The sequence below is a fragment of the Sorex fumeus genome, unplaced genomic scaffold (assembly GCF_029834395.1).
Source record: "Sorex fumeus unplaced genomic scaffold, SorFum_2.1 ptg000009l, whole genome shotgun sequence".
Taxonomy (NCBI): Eukaryota; Metazoa; Chordata; class Mammalia; order Eulipotyphla; family Soricidae; genus Sorex; species Sorex fumeus.
This window is the reverse complement of record NW_026606066.1, coordinates 18,139,541-18,165,528: the sequence shown is the minus strand read 5'-3', so window position 1 is coordinate 18,165,528 and position 25,988 is coordinate 18,139,541. Positions and strand designations below refer to the sequence as shown.

Below are 25,988 nucleotides of genomic sequence, written 5' to 3'. Positions count from 1 at the left end.
GAGGCTTAATGCAGAGAATTTTATAAATAATTATTTGCTTATACTAATTATGCTTACACTGAAAGTGAAGTTTTCATTCTTCACGATTAAATTGCTCCCTTTCACTCAAAATATATTTCTTTTTTACCCCCACCCCACTTCCCTTCTCTTGACCACTTTTGGCTCTGACAGCTTAAAGAATTTTCCTAGAGAAATGTGTGGGGATTTTGTTGTCACTTTTATTTGAGAAGCCAAACTTATTATGCTTATAAAAATAAAAAATATCAATTATAGTAAAATAATTGAGAATCAAAAAAAGTCTGTACATATTCACATGCACTAGATAGTTTGTGTTAGAATTTTAAAAATGGGGGAATTTTCTTTTTGTTCCTTTTTGTGTGTCTGCCGGTAGATGGCGGTACTGCGTTAAGTGCTGTCAGCCCGTTTTTTTTTTTCCCCCCCCTCTGAAAGCTGTTTTCTGATATATGTTGGGTACCATAGAGTGAATCTCAGAACAGGAAGCGGAGGCATAAGCACAGAGGATTCTGGAAAGGTCTCTTTGTTTTCTTGCCCACAGAAAAAGGATAGGATTGATTACAAAAACACTGTAATCAATTTGTAAACCTCTGTGGCCAAAAAATCTGAACGCTGCAGAGAAGGCACGTTATACTCTAACCATCTTGGATGCAAGGCTTTGTTATGCTGTGATCTGTAAGGCTCTGTTTTATCAGGTAAGCTGGCAAAATATTTAATTATCAATGCCATGAAATCTATTCACAAGGTCATTTTATTAATTTTAAAATAATCTTCATGCTACTATTTTAGTCTTAATGTTTTAATGTAAATTATAGGAACCAGAGGTAACATTTGATGTGTAAACTGCTTACTATTCCTTTATCTCTCAAAGAAAATAGAGCTTCTGTTTAGAAATGGTGACTTATTTTACAGACAATATGATTTAGTGATTTTTGAAACATGCAGATGTTCTGATTCATTGTATTCAGAGAAAATATCTTCTACTGCACAAAGCTAGACTAATGAATTTTGTGGCTCTCATCTATTTATATGTACAGTGTGTCAGTATTGTTTTTTATAGATAATGTGTATGAAATGGAACAATATTTTTTGTGCTTTCAGCCTTTTATTTAACAGCTTTGGAAAGACTATTAGTATAGGGAGTGATAACAATATAAGGATGATGAGATGTTTGAAGCACATTATCAATTCCTCCCTAAATTAATCTGTTCTCGTGAAAGGAAGATCACCCATACTGATCATTTAAGAGATATGTTTCATATTCCACTATTTCTTTTAAACTATAAAGTATGCATTCTATATTCATTTTATAATATTCATGTAAAATATTGTCATTAATTTATTTACTTAAAGGACACATTATCTTGATGAATTGCCTCACGAGCTTATTCATTCTTGTTTACTTATTTTCAGTATAGATTTAATAACTGGATATTATTGTTATTTTGTTATTATTACTATATGTTATCTGGCCATGCCACTTGAGCCAAATTTTTTTACCTTATCTATGATCTACATTTGCTGTGGGTTCTTTTAATATATATTAAAACATATCATAAATTATTTATTTAGTAATAATATATTTAGAATATAGGATTTGGCAGAAAGTATATAGATATTAATTGAAAAAGGAGTGCTAAAAATCATAAAGGATTCTTAAAAATACAACAGGTGGCATATTGTAGAATATAAGAACAAGGATCAGAAACTTAAGTGCTTGTAAAAATTTGCATGGAAAAAATTCTTTGTAGTCATTCCAAATACTCTATACCTTATTCGAAATAAAGAGCTTTGACTTCAACCTGAGTTCCAGTCAATATGGCCAAAAGGACCTAAAAATAGAACTTAAGGCCTCTACTTTAAAATCCTATAATCTCTAATGATACTTGTAAAAATATCTATTTCTCACATGGTATTTCATTTGTATTGAAAATCAGTAATTCTCCCCCTAAAACTATTGTAAAATAGACATGGTTGCTTAGAGAAAACCTTTGGATATTATATATTTTACAAACAACATTTACCATATGATTTGAAGGCTATATCTTTTAAAAAGGGTTTCCAGAAATGGATGTTGATTCACTTGAGTGTATTGTGTACTCTATGCTTCTCTACAGGTGACTGAATGTGAAAAACTTTGTCCAGTGTAAACACCAGTCGTGGTCTTGACTGAACTGTTTTCCATTTATGAATGAATGCTTATATTTTGGTCCTGAGTCTTAGTAATATTTTACTGGTATAGTTGCAATGAACTTTTAGTTCTCTTTATATGCAGTTACATTGTGAAAATCAAATGTATTTAGAGTATATTTTTTATAAAATATGCTCATTAAAAATTTTAAGAAATCAAACATATTTTGATTGACATTTCCAATAAGTTTGGGTATCTTATCTTTGGGGAGGATACATCCTTCTTTGGAAGAATCTAGTAGTAGTTTGATGTGTAATGAAGAATAATATTGTAATTTATTCTTGAGGCAACAATAAGCAGTTTGATCTTTGAGCTGAAAACCTTGATTTCTGGTACAAGATCTGCTACTAATATGTTTTTTCACTTCAGAAGAAACTACCAAGTATCCCTGAAATACATATTCTTTAGCCTATAAAAGATGTCCTTAGAATAAAAGAGAAACTGGCTCTTGTTTTTTAAAAACATTATGTTAGTTTTTTCATCATCTGATACTTCTATGGTAATGATGGACTGGTATGTATTCCAACTTTATTAAGCTCTATTACATTGTCTTTAAAATAGGGATAATAATTACATTGCAGAATTCAGTATAACTATAATATATATTCTGGCATATGACTAAAGATACCTTCTCCTCTCCCTCTGCTTCCCAATTTATGCCAAAATATTAAGCATCATTCTTATTGGTGATGGAGTAGAATCATTATTATTGGTGATGGTCATATAATATCTTTCACCACAACAGGAAAGATAGAATTTAACTGCCAAGAAATAGTGTGGTTGAGAATTGAATGTCATCATGGAAGAATGCCCCTATTGAAATGAAAACAAACAAACAAAAAAAACGTGTTCCCTGTAATGGTATCAGTTAGCATTAACATCCTGGATATTTCCTGGATGGTTGCCAGTACTCTTGCAGTACCTTCTCATAGATCATTCCTTTGCCCAGTGGTATACTTCATGGATTAGTTTTCAACTAGAACCCTCTTCTTTTTAGCAAAATCAGAGCAAGGGAGTTTATAACCCAAAGGTACTTTTGGTATGACAAAAGAAATATTGGACAAAAGTTTTCTGTGAAGATTCACAAACAAAACAGAAGTTTCACCAAGAACTCCATTTAAATATTAAATTATTTTTCTCTGGACATGAAAATAAAGATCCTAAATACCAGAACTGATTGCATGTATGTATTGCAATCAACTCAGAAAGGCTCTACTACTTTAAGTCTTAATAATGGTACAATAAAAGATAGAAAGACAAATTGTGTCTGACTTAATTGTTGATGTACCAAAAAAATAAATAAATAAACAACCCTCCTGCTTCTCTCCAAAGATTTTGTCTATGAGCAGCTTACTCTTGACAGCTCTGTGCTGCTGGGATCTTAGGAAGCTACTGGGATCTTCTTTCAGCACCCGGGGCCTCCCAAATCCTTCCCTTCAGCCACCCTGGGCCTCTTTAAAGTGACTCAAGTAACTATACTGTCAGCTTCACCTTCATGGCAGCAAGAAATGAATTAATGGTCTGATGAGTAAATGGATTTGACATAACTGAGATCTGGGCAGGCTTGAAGATCTGAAGGGAACGTTTCTCAATTAGATAATGCTCTGTTTGGCATTTGCTGATAGTACACCTTCCTCGACTCTTGGTCACTCGCAGAGATCCCTTATACTGAAGGTTGAAGTTAACTAAAAGTAAGTATAAGCATAAAAAGACTATCTTTTCTTTTCCCCACCAAACAATGGAGCTGAGACTAGATTGTGGAAGCTTTTTACATGAGTGGCTCTGCTGATTTTCTTTTCCTTATCATTCATGTGTAGGGATTGTGAATTCACTGTAAATTGGAACTTTTTATATTTGTCATCTGAAACAAAAAAAATCAAACATTTTTTCATTTCACCTAAAATTTACTGTTAGTTTTACTGGTTTTCTAATACAGGTAATTGGGAAAGTCAATTGGAAGAAAATATTGATGAGGATTAATATGCTATTGATCCTTGAAATATAATTTAAGATAAAAAGTAGAGTATTGGCATTTGGGAGCTGGGCATCATGCAGTAATGTATAAAATGTATAACCATTTATGATTTTTAAATTCACTGTTATACCAGTAGATAATGCAACAAGAAAATTTCTGTATTTTTAGAATGTATCATTTTTATTTTGATTACTTTTTATTAAATATTTTCTCTAAATTATCTTTGCTTCCACTTATGCCTCATGAACAACTAGAACAATAAATTTAATATGGAATCTGGTGTCTGAGCAACAACTTCCTGAGTCAGTCAAAACTATGAGGAAACTTAAAGCCAATTATTATGTTGCTTTCTGGTACAAGTTAATAAATTTACTTTGATTAAGAATCTACATTTTAGGCTCAGCTATATCTGATCATATTTTTTCACTTTATGATAAAGTTAACAGATTGTTGAGATAAATTTTGTGGGTCACTGTGAATGTATTGTATTTGTTTTTGAATCACACCCAGAAGTGGTCCGTGCTTACTCCTGGCTCTGTGCTTAGGTGGGACTGGACTTGGGAGGGACAATGTGGGGCACCTGGAATCAAACCCATTTTGGATATATGCAAGGCAAGCCCCTTACTCAACTTTGTAATACCTCTGGCCCTACATTTTAATGAAATTTAGTAAGCACACATATGTGTTTCAGAAAAAAAAATAGTGTTACTTTTCATTTAGTTATGAAAGCAGTAATAAAATCTTGCTCTCTTGCTGAGCAAATATATAGTTGCTCCATAAACTTTCTGACAAACTAGCTCTTTGGATATGTGAAATTTGAAGCGGCATCCAGATATATCCTGAGCAATAGTATAATTATTTTTTAAAATTTATATAAGTACCTATTCAACTAGATAATGCGAGTTTTTCTATGCCAAATATTTATTAGTTTTTTAACACTTCAACTCTGTTATACTGCACTGTAGTAGCACTGTCATCCCGTTGTTCATTGATTTGCTCAAGCGGACACCAGTAACATCTCCATTGTGAGACTTGTTGTTACTGTTTTTGACATATCAAATATGCCATGGGTATTATTAAATTTTTGGTTTTGGTGTCACACCTGCGATGCTTACTGTTTACTACTGACTCTACATTCAGGATTCATTCCTGTCAGGCTCAAGGGGCCATATGGGATGCTGGGGATAGAACCCCGGTTGGCAGCATAGAAGGCAAGTGCCTTCCCTGAAGTATTATCTCCCTAGTCCTATTCTTGTTGTTGTTTTTGTTCTTGTTTTGTTTTTTAGTCCATAGCTGGCAATGCTTAGGGCTTACTCCTGGCTCCAGTATCATTCCTCATGGTGCTTTAGGAGAGCATATGGGATGCCACGGATCAAACACAGGTTGGCCCTTGTGCAAGGGTTGTGCCCTATCTGTTACACTATCTTTCTGGCCCTTCTGCAAGATTCAAAATGACGAAGAAACTCATGGAAATAATTTTAATGGCATTTCTACGAACATATATGAGTAGAGAAAAACTGACCAATAACACATAAACTGGGCTGGAGCGATAGCACAGCGGGTAGGGCATTTGCCTTGCATGCAACCAACATGGCCAACCCAAGTTTGATTCCTCTGCCCCTCTTGGAGAGCCCGGCAAGCTACCGAGAGTATCTTGCCCACATGGCAAAACCTGGCAAGTTACCCGTGAGGTATTCGATATGCCAAACACAGTAACAACAAAGTCTCACGATGGAGACGTTACTGGTGCCTGCTCAAACATATAAACTAGCTTGCAATAATAAATACACAATTTATTAAATACACAGATACAGTTACTTGTAAACAAGTTAAGTATAGGGTCTTTAAAGAGATTAATAGCTGCTTCAGTTTGAGGAATCTTTTGAAAGCCTGGAGTTATTTTTGTATTGAATAAATTGGGTTTCCTTCCTTTTGGAGGCTGTATCAACTTTCCTTTTATATGATTAATTTCTGTGCTGAGTAAAGCGAAAAAAAAGTATGGGCCTTAAGTTATATAATAGTAGTTTAATATTGTTTTATTCAGTGGGTAAATTCAAATAAGGCAAGATTTCTTTTATATAACATTAGTCATTTTAGTCAAGAAACACAATATTAGAAATTTTAGTCCCCTAATATTTATAATATACTTGACTATTATATAAGTTGTATGGAAAATTTTTGTCTTTATCTTTTCCCAAAATCATGGGAATAATTTGTCAAATCCCTCTGCTTATTGCTAAGTGACATTGTACTTCCAAACTGAGACTCCAGATATTCTTTCATAGGATAATTTTAGGGCTTAGCCCCATTTGACAACTGGTTATCTGTTAGTGCATGTTTCTTCTAATATTATTTTTTCTATGTGATTTTTGTTATAAAAAATTTTTTATGGAACTGAAATTATGGTCAGAATTGGTCTTAAGGAATAAATTACCAAGGAAACAAAATGAAACACCCCCATGGATAAAATAGGTAAGAAAAATGAGTAAACTGTTAAGCTGGAGTTCATGAACTCTTATCAAAAGAGGGAAGCTCCTTCTTAGGCTAGGAGATTGTGGAACTATATGAGTTTTTAAAAGAAGTCCAAAAATCCAGTTTTTTAAAAAGGTCTCATCATCTAATACAGAATTCCTACTATGGTGTAAAATTCAACAAAATATACTTATAGGCAGGCTGTGACAAGGGAATTTTTACCCAACATTTTGTTTTTCTTCCTTTTTGTCAATTAATCCTTAACTTTTGCCAGCATGGGGAAAATTTGGAGAGGAACTGAGTTGACTGTATTCAAAGGCATACTGGCACTTGGATTACCTTAATCTCAGCTAATGCTCATATTTTTTTCAGTTATGTATTCTTCAATATTGCTTGCTTTACCTCCCACAATTCTGTTTTGACTTTTTATATTTAAATCATAGTATTTTTATTATCATTGATCCCTCCCTCCCTGCTTTTTGTGGTTGCTGTTAAAGCTTCCTTTGCTGTGGGTATCTTGTTACCAATATGTTAGTAAGTTCAGAATGTAACATTCCTACTTCTGACCTATTTTGAAACTATTAAAATTTGTCTTTGAAGCTTAGATTTTAGGGTTAACATGTCCTTTAGCTGTAAAATGACAAAAATAATCATTGAATATTTGCATGTCCTGGAATCCCATATGGTTTCAAAGTTCTAAAATTTCTCATTAAGTTATTCTCTAAATCTTAGTTAATAATGATAATAGTTAAAGTAAATTCACTCGAGACATTAGCTTCCAACATTGGGCTCTACTATCAATCTTGATATATTTTTTAAAGCTGAATTATGTTACATTATACTTGGAGAACAGGCAAAACTATAATTTATAATCATGTTGCATTCTCTTTATTAAATAAAACCCCAGTAGAATTAGGTAAGAATCCAAAATCCAAATCAGAGGCATGTGTGTAGAAGAGAACTTCTGGGACAGTACAGGAAAAATCAGAAACAAAACAAGACGATTTAAAATTAGACTTTTAAATCCTCACTACTTAAACATAAAGGAGAAAAACCAGTAGAAATAAATGTGTACAATCTGAGAGGAAATAGAGAAAACATGATGCCCTTATTTTGAGACTGGTTTACAGCTCTGGTTGTATAGTAGACTCACATAGGAAAGTTTTAAAAAAAAGAGCAGCAGTGCTTCATTCCATCTTGGATCAATTCACTTAGAGACTCTGGGGCTGACCCAAGTATCACTGCTTTAAAACAAACAAACAAACAAAAAAACCTTTTCAAGTTTATACTTCTAATATGCCGCCAGATTTAAAATGCAACCAACTTAGGAAGGGAGAGAAAAGTAAGAGATGGTAATAAAATTTAAATAGATAACTGAACTACTGAACTGAGAAATGACATCCAAAACAATTTCAAAATTTTAGTAAATGGACATTTCTTCTTTGATTGAATTGGTTGCTCAATAAGTGAACAAGCTGTTCAAATAAATATTTATTTTATATGTTTAGGTAGGGTTAGGTTTCAAATTGTTCATTTCCTACCCTTACCTCTGTTTGAAAGTTGATTCACCTGCTATGCTATAGTACATTTAGCAAACTAACAATATAAAAAATTGTGCGCAGATAAGCACCCATCAACTTGAATTTATACAAGCAGATATTTTCTCTTATTATTTTCTACTTTATTAATTGCTCCAAAAATTAGGTCTTTAATGATCAAGTGAGTGTTCATAATAAAAGAGATATTTTGTAGATTCAGATAATCTAACTAGAAACAAAGTATTGATTTCTGGTTTTTTAAACTTCAGTTGTGGCAGATTTAGAAAAAAAGAATTAATATCACCAGATTTTTACAAACCAAAATGCATTTAAACTTTACTTCCAGAAAGTGGTATTTCTGAGAAAGAAATGAATTAACCTAATAGCTAGGTGGGGTTTTAAAAATTTATTGCATTTCTTAAAAGGAATCCCATTTATAAAATGAGTCAGCTTTTTTCAATTCAGCTCTTCAAGGATACAGTTGCTGGATTAATATCCCAGCTGATTTTCCCCTGTTGCTTTCCTACAGTTCTTTCTGAGACCTTTTAAAGGGTATAGACTTCAATATAGCAATTTTCTCTGTACTGAAGTGACAACTGTATCTTAAAATATTTCCCCTAAAGAAACTGTCCATAGTTTTACTATTCAACTATGCTCTCTATGTGACTTCTGCCATTATGTAAAATTATTACCTATAGAAAAGGCGTGTTAAACATTTTATGATGAAAATTTCATATTTTGAAGCAGTAGGCTTGTGCTTCTCTGGGTTATAGTGACACAGCAGGTAGGACATTTGCCTTGCACGCAGCCTACCAGGGTTTGATTCCTCTTTCCCTTTTGGAGAGCCCAGTAAGCTACCGAGAGTATCCCGCCCACATGGCAGAGCCTGGCAAGCTCCCCGTGACGTATTCTATATGCCAAAATCAGTAACAACAAGTCTCACAATGGAGATGTTACTGGTGCCCGCTCGAGCAAATCGATGAACAATGGGAGGAGAGTGCTACAGGACAGACTTGAGCTTTTGGAGCAAATAGAACTATAAATCTATGTCTAGACTTGATTTATAATGGAAATCTGTGAAACCTTCTTGAATTCCTAACCTAGGGTTAGATCATTTACTTAAAAACCATTTATCTCTTTCTTGCAAGGTACTTGGATAATCTACAGTGAAAAAAAAAAGAAAAAGAGAAAAAACAATAAAGTAGTAATAAGAATGAAGGCCTGAGTCAGAGAAGGGAAGTTTATTGGAAATGAGTCAATTTTAGTTAGTCAGTGTAGATAATAAAAAATGTTGGATAAACATATTCCATCAACTTGGTGACAACTGTCTTGACTCCAGGAAAAAATATTCCAACTTGTTACTCAAAAAACATTTAGTACAGTTAAAAAAAAGAAAAGCAAATGGATGCTGAGGAGCAAATAAAAAGTGGCAGACCACTTCCAAATCAGAATTCAGATATCTATGCAAATTGACACTCTATGCAAGTTAAACAGTAATTACAGCAGTGTCTCTTCCTTATTCATCTGGATACATGTTATTTACTAGGCATGTTGCAATTATTCTGGTTCATATAAGACATAGTCCTTTTGAAATACCCAGTAATGGTACTGTGGTAAATTTTCAGGAAGCAAACTATGAAATTAATTTCAATGTTCAATAATATTCACTCATTTTCAAATATCCATATTCCTCAGGAAACCTAAGTTTGTGGGGTTTTATACATGATCTAAGCTTCTTATATTTATTCTATTAATTTCTTCCTGAGTCAAAAATTGAACATTTTTGACAAAACATTTAAAACATAGACAGGCTCACTTAATGTGGGTTCTCTTTATACATTTCAATTATTGTAACCTTAAAAGTGCTATAAAATATCTAAATGTTTTAAAATGGAAATGAGTGAATGCAGTGCAAAATTCTGCCTGGGAAATTTTATAAGAACTATGAAATATTCATGTCTGAGAAAGATTTCATATGACACACCTGGAATATTTTAGGAAAGCCACAAATTCAATTTGACTCTATTTTATTCTTTCCTTTCACCTTTTATATTTTTTCTCACAAATTCTGTCCTCTGTTTCCATCTTAGCGTGGGCCAAAACAGGGGTTTGCTCTTTTGGCTATTGGCTATTACTAGCAATATGGCAATTACAAACCACTACTTTCATAAAATTTTGCATCACGTGTAGTTCTCTCATACCTCTACCATCTAGGCTCTCCCTTAGTCTCAAAATAATTGACTACTGAGCATCAGTCCTCCCGATTTTACTTGTGGACTCATTCCACAGTGTGTTCCTAGTGCAGTAAGTGGCATCATAATTGACACAAAATCGTGGCAATGCATGGAGGCTCTTGTTCTATTTTTTCAGTGGTAATGATGAGTTTGACAGTGGCAAGAAAAATGTGTCTGAGTCCTAAATTCAAATCCTAGGAAAAATAATTCTTGTGTGTGGGGGAGCGGTGAGGGGGAGCAGAGAGAGGGGGGAGGAAAAAAGAGGAAGGAGGGGGGAGGAGAGTATCCAAATGACTCTTCATAATTCACTGAAAACTAAACTTAGATCCATGGATTTCTCAATGAGATATTTGATATTTTCATTTGATAAAGAAATTATGGGCACAGAACTGAACTCTTATAATTAGAAAGATTTGAGGGATAGTTCAACAACCAACCTTTTAACTTGGCTCAATTCAAGGCATTTCTAGTATGGCTTGTTTTTTTTTTAAAAAAAGTTTAAATTTACATTTGCAAAGATTGGTCAACCACATCATTAATTGAAGTATTGTGAAAATGAAGATAGAAGTATAGCACTGTCTACTTTAGTTACTTGAGTTTAGTATTTAATGATCCTTGTTCAGAGTATAATACAATTGTCGAACCTTTAGATCATTCTCTCCCAAATGAGAGGGAACATTGGAGAACACCCAGTACTGAGTCCTAGAATGTGAACACTGGATTTAGAGTTTTAGAGAGAAAAGAGACACTAACAAATGACACAGTCAGTTTCCCAATCAGTTTCCTGTATCCTCTCTCTAAAGAAGTGAACAAGATCTCTAAAGTCAGGCATGCTGACTGCAGAACTAGACCAGCATCATATCAACAACTCCTAGCATTGAACTATCTAATTGTATTTTGGCACAGAACTACTGAATTCCACCCCATAGTTCCCTGAGCACTAACCGGAAGTCTTCCTTACAGAAAAATTATGTTGATTGTTCAGTATTTCATAGCACATGATGATAAAAACAAGTCTAGAATACAAACTACTTAAATTGCAGGTTTCACTCCTCTTCTGTTTTTCTCTCACTCTTCCTCATATTTTCATAAAATTTTGTTTCTATGGATGAGATATCTCGCCTGCATGGCAAAGCCTGGAAAGCTACCCATGATGTATTTGATATGCCAAACACATTATAAGTGTCACAATGGAGACGTTACTGGTCCTGCTTGAGCAAATCGATGAACAACGGGAGGACAGTGACAGTGACAGTCATGGATGAGGTAGAGGATGCATTCCCATTCTGTTCTGCCAGCTTCTACAGCACTACCTCAAAGGCATCACTGCACTGTAACTGTCTGTAGGATGTGCCTAATAGAGAAGGCCCCTTACAAGACTGGGTTCTAGCAGGTGAAGAATCACTAGACAGCAAGCTTCAGTCCCATATAAATCAGCCTGTGCTCCTCTGGTGTTTACTGCTAGCTCTCGTCTGACTGACTGTTTCAACTCCAGTGTAGGTAAATCTCAGACCTCTGTACTTTAAATCATTGATGTATGTAGATAGGATGCACAGAAGTAAGCTTTGCCATGTTAAATGAGCACAAGTTGTACCTCCTGATCCTAGTTATAAAGTTTCCTCAGGTTGCCAAGTGAAAAAGGCAATCGACTCTTAACTCTCAGTTGTGAAAACAGTGCGCTGTCATTTTGATTACAGTCAGTAAACAGTCTGTGGTTGCCTGGAAAGAAACTGCTGAAAGCACACAGTACCAGCGAGCAATAGAAGAAACAAGGCCGAGGGCGACCGTAATACAACTCAAGAAATATTGATGTTTTGGTAGGAGTATGGGTCAAGGATTGGCTACTGATCTGTGATGGCTGTTTGCTTTCTGCTTGCCATGATGCTAATTTACTTCATAAAAGAAAAAATCCTTTAATTATGTTATATTCAGATTTTAATGTTTCTGCTCCACTGTGTATTTACTTATGGGCAAAGTAGCTCTTTTATTATAGTGTTTCTTAGTCTAAAACCCTATGAGTGAGAATAAAAATAGCTGTTTAACACTGTAAAATAGAGAGATAAACATAGCAGAGAATTCACCCCACCCTCCTCCACCTTTTATTTAAAAACAAGAGAGTGCACCCTTTACTAATTGGTGCATGGGGCTTGATTACTTGAAGTAGAGTGGAAGTTATAAGGAGACCAACATATGTACTAGGTTAGAGGGTCCCAATTCTATTTGGCCCGCTGCCTTTTTTTTTTTCAGAAAAAAAAACAGCTCCCCATTGAAAAATCTACCTTCTTTAAGCTGACTAACAAAGAGCAGCCCCCAAATGCGCTCAAAGTTGCTACCTCAGACCCATGGATCAAGCACCCTGCAGAGGGCAATGCAGGCATTGCAGTTCTATATGAAAGCATCAAAATAAAGAAGTGAAATTCAGTTTGTTAATGCCCTAATTTATTTGACTCTAGATGCCAAATATTATTCCAAAATTTTGCACTAGTCACATTTCAACTGCTTAATGTCTACCACATTGGATAGCCATTTATTCAACTTGTTTTAGAAAATCATATTCAACAAATATAAAATAATTTCCAGCTTACTGTGGGAAGATATAAATTCAGTTCTTAACCTCATGAAATTTAATAGTAAATGTCAAAACAATAAGGCATATCTTTAATAAAATCAGAAGTCTGAAAGAGAGATACTGAGATGGTTAAGGTTCTTGCCTTATGTGTGGCCAATCCTGGTTTGATCCCTGACTCCACCCTAAGCACTGGAAGGAGTGATTTCTGAGTACAGAGCAAGGAATCAGTCAGGTGTGGACCCCCCAAAAACCAAAAAAATACAGAGAATTACAGATTTATATTGGGTTGTAGCGATAGCACAGCAGGTAGGGCATTTGCCTTGAACATGGCCAACGTGGGTTCTATTCCTCCGTCCCTCTTGGAAAGTCCAGCAAGCTACCAAGAGTATCCCGCCCACATGGGGGAGCCTGGCAAGCTCCCTGTAGCATATTCGATATAACCAAAACAGTAACAACAAGTCTCACAGTGGAGACATTACTTGTGCCAGCTCAAGCAAATCAATAAACAATGGGATGATAGTGCTACAGTGCTATAGATATATAAATTATTAAAACAGTATGTTCATTCTATATTTCTACAAATGAATGCATAATGATTGCTGACTTGGATTTTGGCTATGATAAGCCTTAGAGTACAAGAGGAAATTTAACAGACAATGATTGGTAAAAATAATGCATAAACAAAGGAACTGTTTTCAAAATCAGAGATCAACGTCTTAGACTTAGAAGGATATAATAGTAAATTGATCCATTTGATTATATAAAAGGACACAGGAGAGGATTATGATCAGGTTGGAGGAGCAAATTGGAAAAAAACAATTTTTTACAGAGAGTCTTCAATTATTTATTGTTAAGGGAAAAAAGTCACTAAATTGGGTGACTCTTTTTACTAGCCCTGGGATCTTAAATAAATTACTTAGTCTCAGAAAATAATATTTCCTTTATCTATGAAATGTGGTTATCAATCATATTTATCTCACAATGAATTGTAAAGATTTAATGAGTTAATCAGTGGCTGGCATATCCTAAGTACTTAATTGATTCTCTCACTTACCAATATTATCTTCTTTAAAAATTTTTTGTGGTTCAATAAATATTTATTTTTTCTAATAGAACAAAAGAGGAAAAGGCTAACTACCACCAATTTAAAAAATGGCTTTGTGATTATACATGAAATTTGAAATATTGTTATCTCATTTTGCGCCTACATCACTTAGCGTGTCAAGATTCAGACACCTGGGTGCTTCTCTTAATTTTGGAGTAGGCATTATTTGAGTAAACATTCTATTTGGTGTTTTAGAGTGAGCTTAGGGCTGGAGCGATAGCACAGCGGTAGGGCGTTTGCCTTGCACACAGCCAACATGGCCGACCCAAGTTCGATTCCTCCGCCCCTCTCGGAGAGCCCGGCAAGCTACCGAGAGTATCTCGCCCTCACGGCAGAGCCTGGCAAGCTCCCCGTGACGTATTCGATATGCCAAACACAGTAACAACAAAGTCTCCAATGGAGACGTTACTGGGCCTGCTCGAGCAAATCGATGATCAATGGGAGGGCCTTTACCTTTTTTTTTTTAGAGTGAGCTTAGCATATTTACATAATAATTTTAAAATGATACATATCTAACTAGATTAAATAGTACTGCATAATAAGAAAATATGGCTCCTTAGGAAAATTAATTTTTTATTCTTTTATATTTTATTATCTATAAAATAAATTTACCTTACGTATTTGATATAGGGAATTTTAGATTTTTTTCCCAGATTTTGTTATTATCAACATTAAATAGAACACATACCTTTCCAAAGAGGGCTGAAGGGCTAAATATCCAAACAGTAAATGAAATTAAAAGTAAAGTTTTTTAGAAAAAAATGAATTATTGCTTTTATGTGCTATGCACTATTTCAGTTACTTGGGTGAATAGAATAGACAAAAAAGGTGAATATCCCAGTAATCATGTTCTATTCAGTAGAGAAATAAAATGAAGAAAAAACATTGAAAGTACTACATAGGACCTAGTAAGGTGATAAGCTCTTTATCAGTAGTACTGGGTATGGAGCTGTGGAAAGTTTTGTAGATCCCTTTCATAAAGAAAAAATAATTGGCCAAGGCTTGAAGGAGAGTAAAGAGTTATTATTCAGCTATTTAGAAGAACATTCCTGAGAGAGTGAATAATCTGTGTTTGGCAGGTGTAGAGGTCAGTCATAAGCCAGCTTTGCTGCAGGAGAGTGAGAGTAGAGATAACTCTAGCTGGGCAACTGGAGAGCCTTATCATTGGTCTTGTAGGTGATGGTGAGGATGGGGGCCTTTTTCCTCTGTTGTGCTCCTGGAGGTATCTGGGCAGATGAATGACATAATTTGATTTCTATTCTCTCCGAATCACTCTAACTGCTGGTGTGAAAATAGACTCTCTGAAAGTCAAGCTGGAAGCAGGGAGATTGTTAAGAAGCTATTGCAGGCTTTGGTAAAATACTTCATAAATCATTTCAAGGTTCCAGGTTTAGAGAAATTACACCACAGGATATTAAATCAAAGAACAAATGAGACTGAGGGAACCATGAGAAATAGCCTTGAAAATCTTTGAGAAACCATAAAAATGAGAGCAATATGTTGGGTGCATTTATTCCCAACATTGAACAAGTCATAAAATTGTGGATGGGATAAGCTCGTCTTGTAAAAAGTAATCCCTGAGCCAGCAGTAGAAGTGGCACTTGTGTGTTTGTCATAAATACAAGATAAGACTCATCAAGGTATATTTTAACTGAAATCCCCCACCGTATAATTCCGGTAGTAAAATTTAAAGACCACCACTATAATTTCAGTTCGAAAAACTAGAAGGCCTGAAAGATCCTTTTCATCTTCATGATAACTGATACTGAAATTCCAAATTCAATTCTTAACATACATTTCCATTGATACATTGATACAGAGATCCTGATAAAATGGATTATTTGTAGGAAGGATGAATTTATAATTAAGGAAAATTCATCTTTTAAACAATGCAAAGGCATTTCACTTTTTTGTTGTTTTGTTTTGTTTTGTTTTGTTTGGGGGCCATACTTGACTGTGCTCAGGGATTACTTCTGATGTTGCTCAGATCACGTGCAAGGCAAATGTCTTATCCACTATATTATCATTCCAGCTTCTGAGTTTGACTTTTTGTTAGATCATACCTCTTCATATAAAATAGTATTACTTTTTTTAAAAAAATCCATGCATAATAGGAAGTTAAAGAAAAGAAAAATGAGAAAGTTTGTTAAACCAGGCTTAATAGGGCTGGATAGGTAGTACAGTGGGTAGTATGTTTGCTTGTAAATGGTTCCTCTGAGCACCACTAGGATTGATTCCTGAACACAGAGCCAGAATTGATAACTGAGCACCACCAGGTAAAAACAAACAGATAACTGGATGAATAAAGTCATACTATTAAAATGCACATTTAACTCTGAGACTCCTGGCCTCAAAATAAATGTATAATTTACTTTCTAGAGAGACTTTCAGTATGCTGCTTCATAAATCTTGGTGATTTAGTCATTGGAGCTAATAGAGTAGGATAGTTGCAGACACTATGGAGCCAACCAACATTCCTACCCAGATGAAAGGCTGCTCTTTCTCTGTGGGGAAATGTTGCCAGGCACCTGCTGGCAAAGCCTGTTAGCTTCTCAGTGAGCAGCTTTGGGTTGCTTGAGCCCTTGCACAGACTTCTGAATTCCCAAAATTTCACAACCTAATCTTGACTTAGTGTTGATCTGGAAAATTCTGGAATAGGTGTGTCATCTTGTCACATAAAGGAAGACGCATTGAATTAAAAATAGATTTAAAGAATAAAGACGTCAAATGACAGTTAAAACAATAAGGTCAGAGTCAGAAAATAATTTAAAAAGCACTTTGATCTAGAAGACTGAAAGAATAACTTGACAGAAAAAATAAAATAACACAAGAGAGAATATAAACAGTTAAAGTTCAGTTGTTTACTGACTATAAAAGTCTAATTGTAAAAGTAGAATCTGGGTAAGAAAAAATACATTTAAAACAGTTTTTTTCCAATGTTCCTTGGCTGTGACACTTCTTTTCAGGATAAAGCCTAGGTTTTCACATTTTGAGTTACCACTTCCTCATCTCTAGAGTGAAGAATTTTCCCTTAATTTTCAAAATGTTATGATCTTATTAATATTATTTCAAAATACAGTCCATTTGGAGAGATCTTCAGACACAATGCTTAGATGATCTAAAAGTAAAATTTCTGAAACATCTTATCTCCTCACCTCCTAAATGAAATTCACTGTTTAATTTTAGCCATCAGTAGAAGACTTACTTGATTAAATTTTTATGGGTCTTTTGTGAAATTTAATTTAAGACATTTGTTGAGCATGTTACCTAGTTTCTATTATGCTATTGTCTAAGAAAAATTTCTTCCCTCAGTTTAATTCTTAAAGAAAATTTGTCTTTTATAAACACCTTTAAAATATATATATATATTGAAGCAACAATGCATTATATCATTATATAAGTTTCAGGAGTACCTGAAACTTATATAAGCAACCATATTTCATTAAGTTCACTATAAGATATCTATAAGATATTTTTTACCTTAAGGTAAAAGCTTGTTATCAATGTATGGTTCCTTATTTTTATTTTTAGCCTATTGAGAGCATTAGAACTAAATTCCAGTCATGATCATATGAAATATCCATCTCATAATTCCTAGTAACCTCTCTTCTTTTCATTTAGTGGAGCTTTTCTCAGATGTACTATATGTGCTATTTGCACCAAATTTATTTTAGAAGCTTGTTCAAAATTCAGAGTTCTGGGTCTTGTCCCAGACTTTTTAAAAAAATTATTAGTATCTTTTCAAAATCTTCAGAGAGATTAAACCTAGAAATCAGCATCTGTAGGGAGTAGCCCAAGTGATTTTTTATCCCATCTAAAGTTCTGAAGTGCTTCAAAGAACCCTTTCTTTTTTCTGCTCAAGTAATCCAATTTTATATCATGGAAATCTGTAAACTGTGGTCTACCCTTAAAGATAGCTGTGATGGAAATATTATTAAGATATAATGCAACTTGAAATTTGGGATCTAAATATGCATCATGGAATCATATGTAGAAATCACTACTATTTCTTGTAGGTAAGTGGGATAGAAAAAATACTCTCACACTCCCCCCAACCCTGAATTTGGAACCAGTGTCATAAAATGTATTTCCTCTATAAACAAATTGAAGTAGATTTGATTTAAATGTGAATTGCTTATTTTTAATTATATCTATTGTCCTTTGAAATAATTATTAATGAATTGAATTAGGCAATTTAGTTTCAGCTAAAGGTAATATGATATCAGATTATAAATTATATTCAAGTATATATTAAACTTTGACAGCATACTGGCTTTTGAACTCTTGTCTGAAATTTTCTCTTAGTATTCTGTCCTTAAAAAAGATTTTCTCTAATCTTATCTAAGTCAACCAATCAAATAGGCTTTTAGTAGGAGAAGAAAAGGACCTAATGACTCATGCCACCACTGTGGACCATACTTTCTACTAGTCTACATGTTTGGTCTTCCTATTTGAAGAAAAGAAATAAGTGGGGAAGAGAAAAGCAGAGCAGAAGGAAGGAAGTAGAAGATAAAGAAAAGTAAGGTGCTGGGAGTCCAGCAGCCTTCAATAAAATCAAATGAATTAAGTAATTACAATTGTTGAGCAAATGAGGAAGGAGATCCTATTCCCACTCCAGGATCATGGCAGTGGTATCCATTCTGTCAATTCTTGAAAATAACAGGTGTGCTGCTTTCAGCTATAAGACAATCCTCCTTGCATCAATCTTGTTATCTCGATTTAGTTTACAATGTAAGTACGATTCAAAAATCCAAACCCAGAGCCAGAACACTGAGGTCAGAGCAAATTCCAAAGATGCTGGCCTACCATTACCTGAGTTCCCTTTCTGTATAGATTATGTACCAAGAAAACTAATGCCAAGTTCATCAGGAATGGGATATCTGTCAAAGATTTGTGGCAAAGTGGCTGACTTGAATAAAACCAAAAATACCTTTTAAGGATAGTTTAAGAACCAATTCCTAAAAGTGGCCTGGCCTGTGACTTGCCAGAAAAAGTTGCTGTGAGTATATCAGCTAGCTAAACTACTAGTGGGTGTGTTTATATGTGTGAAAAAGAAGAAAAACTCTATTCTAGAAGACAACTTTTGTATATGAAAAGGGGGTGAAGAAGGCAGAAGGATGATTTCCTTACTCTATAGTTTGTTCCTCCAAAGAGACAAACACATACAGCAGAGGTGGCCTCGGGGAATGGAACAGTGCCAAATGCTATCAATATAAGAGAGATGAAACAGCTATTTTTCCTTCTTTTTTAAGAGAGATGTGCATCCTGCATATTTCATAAAACATATAAGTATGTATTTTATTACATCCATTTGGTAACTGGACCCATAGTTCACCTGTTTGTATGGGGCTAAAGTACATTCAAATATGGGGTTAGCTTTTGGTTGAGGCTGGCTTTTGCATTGGCACTTTTTTTAATCAACCACCAGTATAATTTATTTGGCATGTCAGCTGCAACTAACTAGAAGTGCTGTCTGAAACTGTATTTATCAAGAAGGATGTTGTTGAACAGAACAAGTAGTACAGAGGTTTTTTTAATGCAAGAGCTGAGAAACCCATCAACCACTCAGAGAAGATCTATCTCTGTGATCTACCACCCTCAAATGTGTCAGTTTTGCCCACAAAATGACATTTCTTCTAGTTATCCACTAACTGAAGTAGTGTCATACATATATCATACACAAAGCAATAAGGTCCGGAGGACAGAGAATTCTGTCTCCTCCTCAACCTCTTCCTTAGGGATGAAGAATTATTTACAAATACCTATTAGGTAAACCTACCCTCATACACTGTTGAACAGAATTAGTTCAATATCTATTCATTAACTAATGATTGGTGAGAGGTTTAGAGATGTATGATGTGGAAAAAAATGTAAAACACAATAATTACTCCTTTTTGTAAATATTCTATAGGAAAATAAAGACGCTATAGCACCAATAATATTGATTTGTATGTTATAAATTTTAGCTTATTAGTACTTCTCTCTTGAAGAATAGCGCTATTTAATAAGGATAAAGTTACAGAGGACACAATTCTCTAAGAGCATGTTATTATATGCAAAAGGAAAAACATTATCTAAACACATATGTGCACACAATTTTGCTTTCAGCCATTTTTTTTCATTTTAGATACATGTTGAGCCCACATAAAGACAGAAATAAAATATCTTATTTAAAACAATTATAAAAAATACAGTATTAAATGTAATAAGTGTTTATTACATTTTATTTGTATTTGACATTTTTATTTATATGGCCTTGCGATGTCATTGTTCTAGGTTTATTAACCTCCCTACACTTAGAAATATTTTTTTCAATTTTCAAAATAGGACAAATAATGGTACTTATCTCATGAGATTAAAATAACAATTAAATACATGAATTACATTATAGAATGTCAAAAAAGTAATAATTTGACTTAGTTTATCTATTATTTTTACATTATTCGATTAATTAGGTAAGCACACCAAACAGATATATAATTATGATTTTGAGAACATTTAGTGATAGCACTAATATGTTGGCTTGTCAACAGGAGAGAGAAGTAGCACTTCTTAGAAATGTAGATGTATAAAGCTTGTAATGTGCTTAATGCTCTTTGTGTGCCTTAAATAAAATATTATACTTTGTTACCTCTATAAGTACTAGAAAATAATTAACCAAAAATTAAAGTTGTTTCAGAAAATGTTGATAACTATCTAAACTAGGATAATTAACAGAATCATCTCGCCTTATATTTTATGTCTTTACTATAATAATTCTTTTCGTTGACACCAAAACACTCAGCTTCCCTTTTTGAGTAATGAAATGATCTATCCCTGACAGCTTGCTCTCATCAAGGACATAAAATGTATCATAGAATTTTTTTCCCTGATCCCTCAAGTTGTATGACACGGAGCAACTTTTCATCCTTGAAGTTGACAAATGTATAGCCCTCGGCCTAGTTTTGTTTCTATGGGAACAGACTAGAACTAATTGATTTTGTCTGTAATATAATCATTAAAAAACCCTACTTAGAGAGAAAGAAAAGACTATTGATATACTATTGGTTCTAGACCAACACAATTTACCAAATTCCTGTTATAAAGATGAGGCAAGATAAGAATTCATTTTTATTATGTGACTAGTGAAAAAATAAAAATATTTTCTTTGTGATGCCATATCACATCCAAAATCTTTACCATTTTTTTCTCTGATTTTGATTCATTAACAAATACTAGTTTTGTACACATTGTATTTGTTTCCTTCTTGTGGTTTCAGAACATAATGTTGGTATCACAGTGTACAGATATGTAAACTCAGAAAATTGAATTGAGCTATACAAATCTATTTTTATAGTTATTTGTATAGAACTCAGGTTTTAAAATCAAATCACACAATAGCAAATTCAAGATAAAAGTGTCAGCTGTAATAGAAGAAAATCCATCAAGAATAGAACATGTGGGAAATTCTTTTCTCAGAGCAAAATTTTTGCCAGCGTACATTGCAGTGAAGATTACTTAGTTCTTCGGGCCTGATTTTCATTTCTTTAAGAGGCAGGACGTGGACTAAATGTCCAGTCCAGTTATTTCTTTTTTTTTTAACATCTTGAAAATTCATCTTTTTGGCATCTATATGCCAAACACAGTAACAACAAAGTCTCCAATGGAGACATTACTGGGCCCGCTTGAGCAAATCAACGATCAACGGGAGGGCCTTTACTTACTTACTTATATAATGCTCCTAACTTAATTTTCAAATATCCTCTATTTTCTCTCTCTCTCAAAATTGTGATCACAGGAATAGTCACCACTTCTTCATCCTTCCACTTCTCCCCTGGACAATACGATGCATATTCTTAGCTTCAGTATCAAACAGCAACTCCTTCGTCATCAGTTTCCCAGCCCAGGCAGCTTTTCTGATTCTCAGACCTATATTTTAATTACACACACAGTTGTCTAACAGGCATCTCAAACTAAGTAAGTCCCAAACAGAATTTCTTTGTATGCCCTACAAACCATCTTCACTTCTCTGTTAGGTTAATGAGGACTGGTGGCTTAAGCCAAAAACCTGTGAATGAGCTTAACCCCTGAATTCTTCACCTTTCATATCAAGTCCCTCACAAAAGTCACTGATTTTCTCTCTCCTATTTTATCTCAACTACAACATCTGTTCACAGTTCATTTTCTCCCTAGATCTATGATCTTCTACTAGGTACACTTTTCTATTTAAATGACATCTTAATTGTTGGAAGAATTCGCCATTGTTACCTTGCCTATCTCCATTATGCAGATAGAAAACCTGAAGATCAGAAAGAATGAAAAAGAATTTGTTCAAGGTCAAGCTGTGAGAACTCAGCAGAGTCAGGCCTTTGTGTGTTCTGCTTGCCTTGGCTGTGCCCCTAAAAGGAGCTGTAATTGGATCCCCTTGCCCTCTCCTTTAGAGTCCCGGTGTCCATCTGCTTTCTTCTCTAGCAGCTGTTCTCAAAGTGTGGCTTGTAGACAACTGGGGATTCCTGAGCCTTTTGGGAATGGAGGGGTGGAGAAGTCTACTCTTTTCCTGATAATACCAAGATATCATTTACCTTCTTTTTCCTTCTTCCTGCTTCGGCATTTTCAATGCAAGTGCAAAAGTTACCCGCTTAAAAACTACTAAAGCCTTAGCAGGCGTTTTGATACAAAATTGTATGTCTATAATACAAAACGCATATGTTTATGATACAAGATTTTAAAGTACATGCTTATTGGGGTCAGATTTAATGCAGGAATATCATAGGAAGAAAACTTACTGAGGGTATCCTGAAGCATTGTGGTGTCTCAGGGGAAGCACTTGTGTGATTGTGTGAGTGAAGAGTTGAATAAGACACTCCCCCCTGCCCCCGCCCTTATGCTCCCTCACCTGCTCCCCACCAGGAACACCACTTTTGTTTGAAAGAAGAACAGACAAACAAACTATGGCTATTCATCTTCAGGTATTTGTCATATATACTCTCAAAAATGAGCTGAGGAAAAGCCTGTCACTCCAGGAAAAGCAAATGACACCATTTATTGTCAGTGTTAAAATGGAAGCTTTCAAGTGGAAAGTGGAATTTTGGAGAACCTTTACCTGTCACTGGGAAAGTGACAGCCTCCTGATACAGTGCTATTTTTCTGTTGAAATTAATGGTGATACTAATAAATGTAGTTTAAATAAATGTGTAGAACATAATTTGTCAAAAATTGCAAATCAGTGGCTGGAGCGATAGCACAGCAGTTAGGACATTTGCCTTGTACTTGCATGCGGCCAACCCAGGTTCCATTCCTAGCATCCCATATGGTCCCCCTAGCATCACCAGGAATAATTCCTGAGTGCATGAGACAGGAATTCAGGAATAACCACTGTGCATTGCTGGGTGTGACCCAAAAAGCAAAAAAAAAAAAAAAATTGCAAATCAGCATAGCAGTGTTCCTATGATTAATCAATAGCTCACTAATATGGTTTTAGATAACATATTGAAACTAAGAAGCTATTATTTATAGTTTCAGTGTCAGATATATTCATGATTCCTTGATTAGGCACTTAAAACACTACTTACTTCCTTTTCCTGACACACACACACACACAACACAACCCACAGCTATTTTATCTATGTACTTAAATCAGATTAAAATCAGACACAGACATGAAAATGTAACTGTGTTTAACTGTATTCCAATAATGGGAAATGAAATGAAAAGCTGAGAATTTTCACTCTCTTCATTTGGGATGATATAGTAATTTTTCCTAAAATCTGCTTTATATGTAAATTTATATTGTATGTAAATATGCATGTCATTCTTTTCTAATTTTCTATTCTAATTTTTAGCTTGGGCTGGAGCAATAGCACAGCAGGTAGGGCGTTTGCCTTGCATGCAGCCAACATGGCTGACCCGAGTTCGAGTCCTCCGCCCCTCTCGGAGAGCCCAGCAAGCTACTGAAAGTATCTCGCCTGCAGGGCAAAGCCTGGCAAGCTATCTGTGGTGTATTCGATATGCCAAACACAGTAACAAGTGTCACAGTGGAGACGTTACTGGGCCCGCTTGAGCAAATCAATGAACAACGGGAGGACAGTGACAGTGACAGTGAATTTTTAGCTTAGCGTGTGTGGATAAATAGATTTCCCCATATAAAAATGAGTAATGAATTTTAACTAATCAATATGAAATAAAGGAAACTAAAATACCTTGAGACTGTTGCCCCAGGTTCACCCTGTACCTATCTGCACTTTTTTCTCTTTCCATATTTGAATCTTCAGATTGTTCCTGCTATTTGCCTTCAGTGCTATAGTAGACTTCGGTGGTCTACAGCATACTTAATTACCAATCCTTTCTCTTGCCATGATTTTCCTGTGCAGACTGTTCTCCAGCAATGATTAACCACTTGTATTTCTCCCAGACTCTCCTTCATCGTTCTGTTTGTTGAACTTCTACATTGCTGACTCTATGCCCAACATATAGCTACAGCAATATCTTCCTTGCCATACTCCTTCAATTAACACCACCCAAACTATATAAAACTATGTAAACTATATAAAACTACTATAGAAAACTGAAGCCAACATCACTTCCTCAGGGAAACTTCCTTGAACCATACCCTGTCCCCTCCCATGGGCAGAATAAATTATTTATTTTTATGACCCACAGACAGTAGCCAGCTGTACATGGTTGCATTACTATTATTTGAATAACACCTTCCTCTCCCACAGGACTTCCAGCGCCATTAAGAGCAGAGTTGTTTTCTTAATAAATATTTCCTGCTGAGAGATGACAACATTCCTTCCAGATTTGAAATTCTATAGCCTTTACATATAATATATTTTTATATATAAAGAAATGTATTTGTTTTGCTTTACTTGCACACAAACATTCAAACACTTTAATTTTTGATCAAAAGAATTATCTGCTGGGATTATTCTTTGTGGGATGAGGGTTTGGACCACACCAGTCAACGCTAGGGGTTAGTCTCAGATTTGTGCTCAATGATCTTTGCCTGGTGGTGGTTGGGGGACCATATGGTATCAAAATCAAATTAGGTTCAGTGTCATAAAAGGCAAGTGCTTTCACTCCTTTATAAGTCTCTGTCCCTGCTCATTTAAAAATATACTGTTTCTGTAGTTTAGACAACATAATTACAATATTGCTATTGCTAATGACTTTGATGTACATGGTTACTGCACCTTACCACCACCAAAATGTTTAAGACCCACCACCAGTGACCTTATGTTACTTCTTGTGCACCATTTCAGTCCACTCACTCTCTCCCAACTGACTGGCAATTTCAGTCTTTATTCCAAGACCAAGTGTTTGTAATTGTTCCATACTGTCTATTCCCTTGCTTTGTTTCTCTATTTACTGTAGATGAGTGAGCTAATCTGCTTTTTTCTCCTCCCTCTGACTTATTCTGCCTCATATCATTCCTTCCAGTCCCATCTGTATTGCAGTGAACTGCAAGATTTCATCTTTTCTTATACCTGTATAGCGTGTCATCATGTTTAGGGGGTAAACAACAAAAGTGGAATCTCTAGTCATATAGAAATTCTGTACTTTTTGTTTTGTTTTGTTTTTTGGCTATGCCCCATGGAGCAATAGCACAGCAGGCAGGACATTTGCCTTGCACACGGCCGACCCGGGTTCGATTCCTCTGCCCGTCTCAGAGAGACCGGAAAGCTACCGAGAGTATCGCACCTGCCCGGCAAAGCCTGGCAAGCTACCCGTAACTATTTGATATGTCGAAAACAGTAACAAGTCTCACAATGGAGATGTTACTGGTGCCTACTCAAGCAAATAAATGAACAATGGGAGAACAAAGCTACAGTGCTACTCAGGATTTATTCCCTGTCAATGCACTCATGGCTCACTCCAAGCAGGGCTCAGGGATACCAAATAAAGTAACAG

General features: G+C 34.9%; 1 protein-coding gene across 6 annotated transcripts in view; it reads left to right on the top strand.

Moving 5' to 3' along the window:
• The first annotated feature begins 479 nt into the window (after positions 1–479).
• LOC130019812 (sodium channel protein type 3 subunit alpha) overlaps positions 480–25,988 on the top strand; it is a 137,567-nt gene continuing 112,058 nt past the window's right edge. For all 6 annotated transcript variants that reach the window (XM_056110487.1, XM_056110486.1, XM_056110485.1 and 3 more), the window contains exon 1: positions 480–710. The gene's annotated coding sequence lies outside the window, so the exon portion shown is untranslated. The remainder of the gene's footprint in view (positions 711–25,988) is intronic.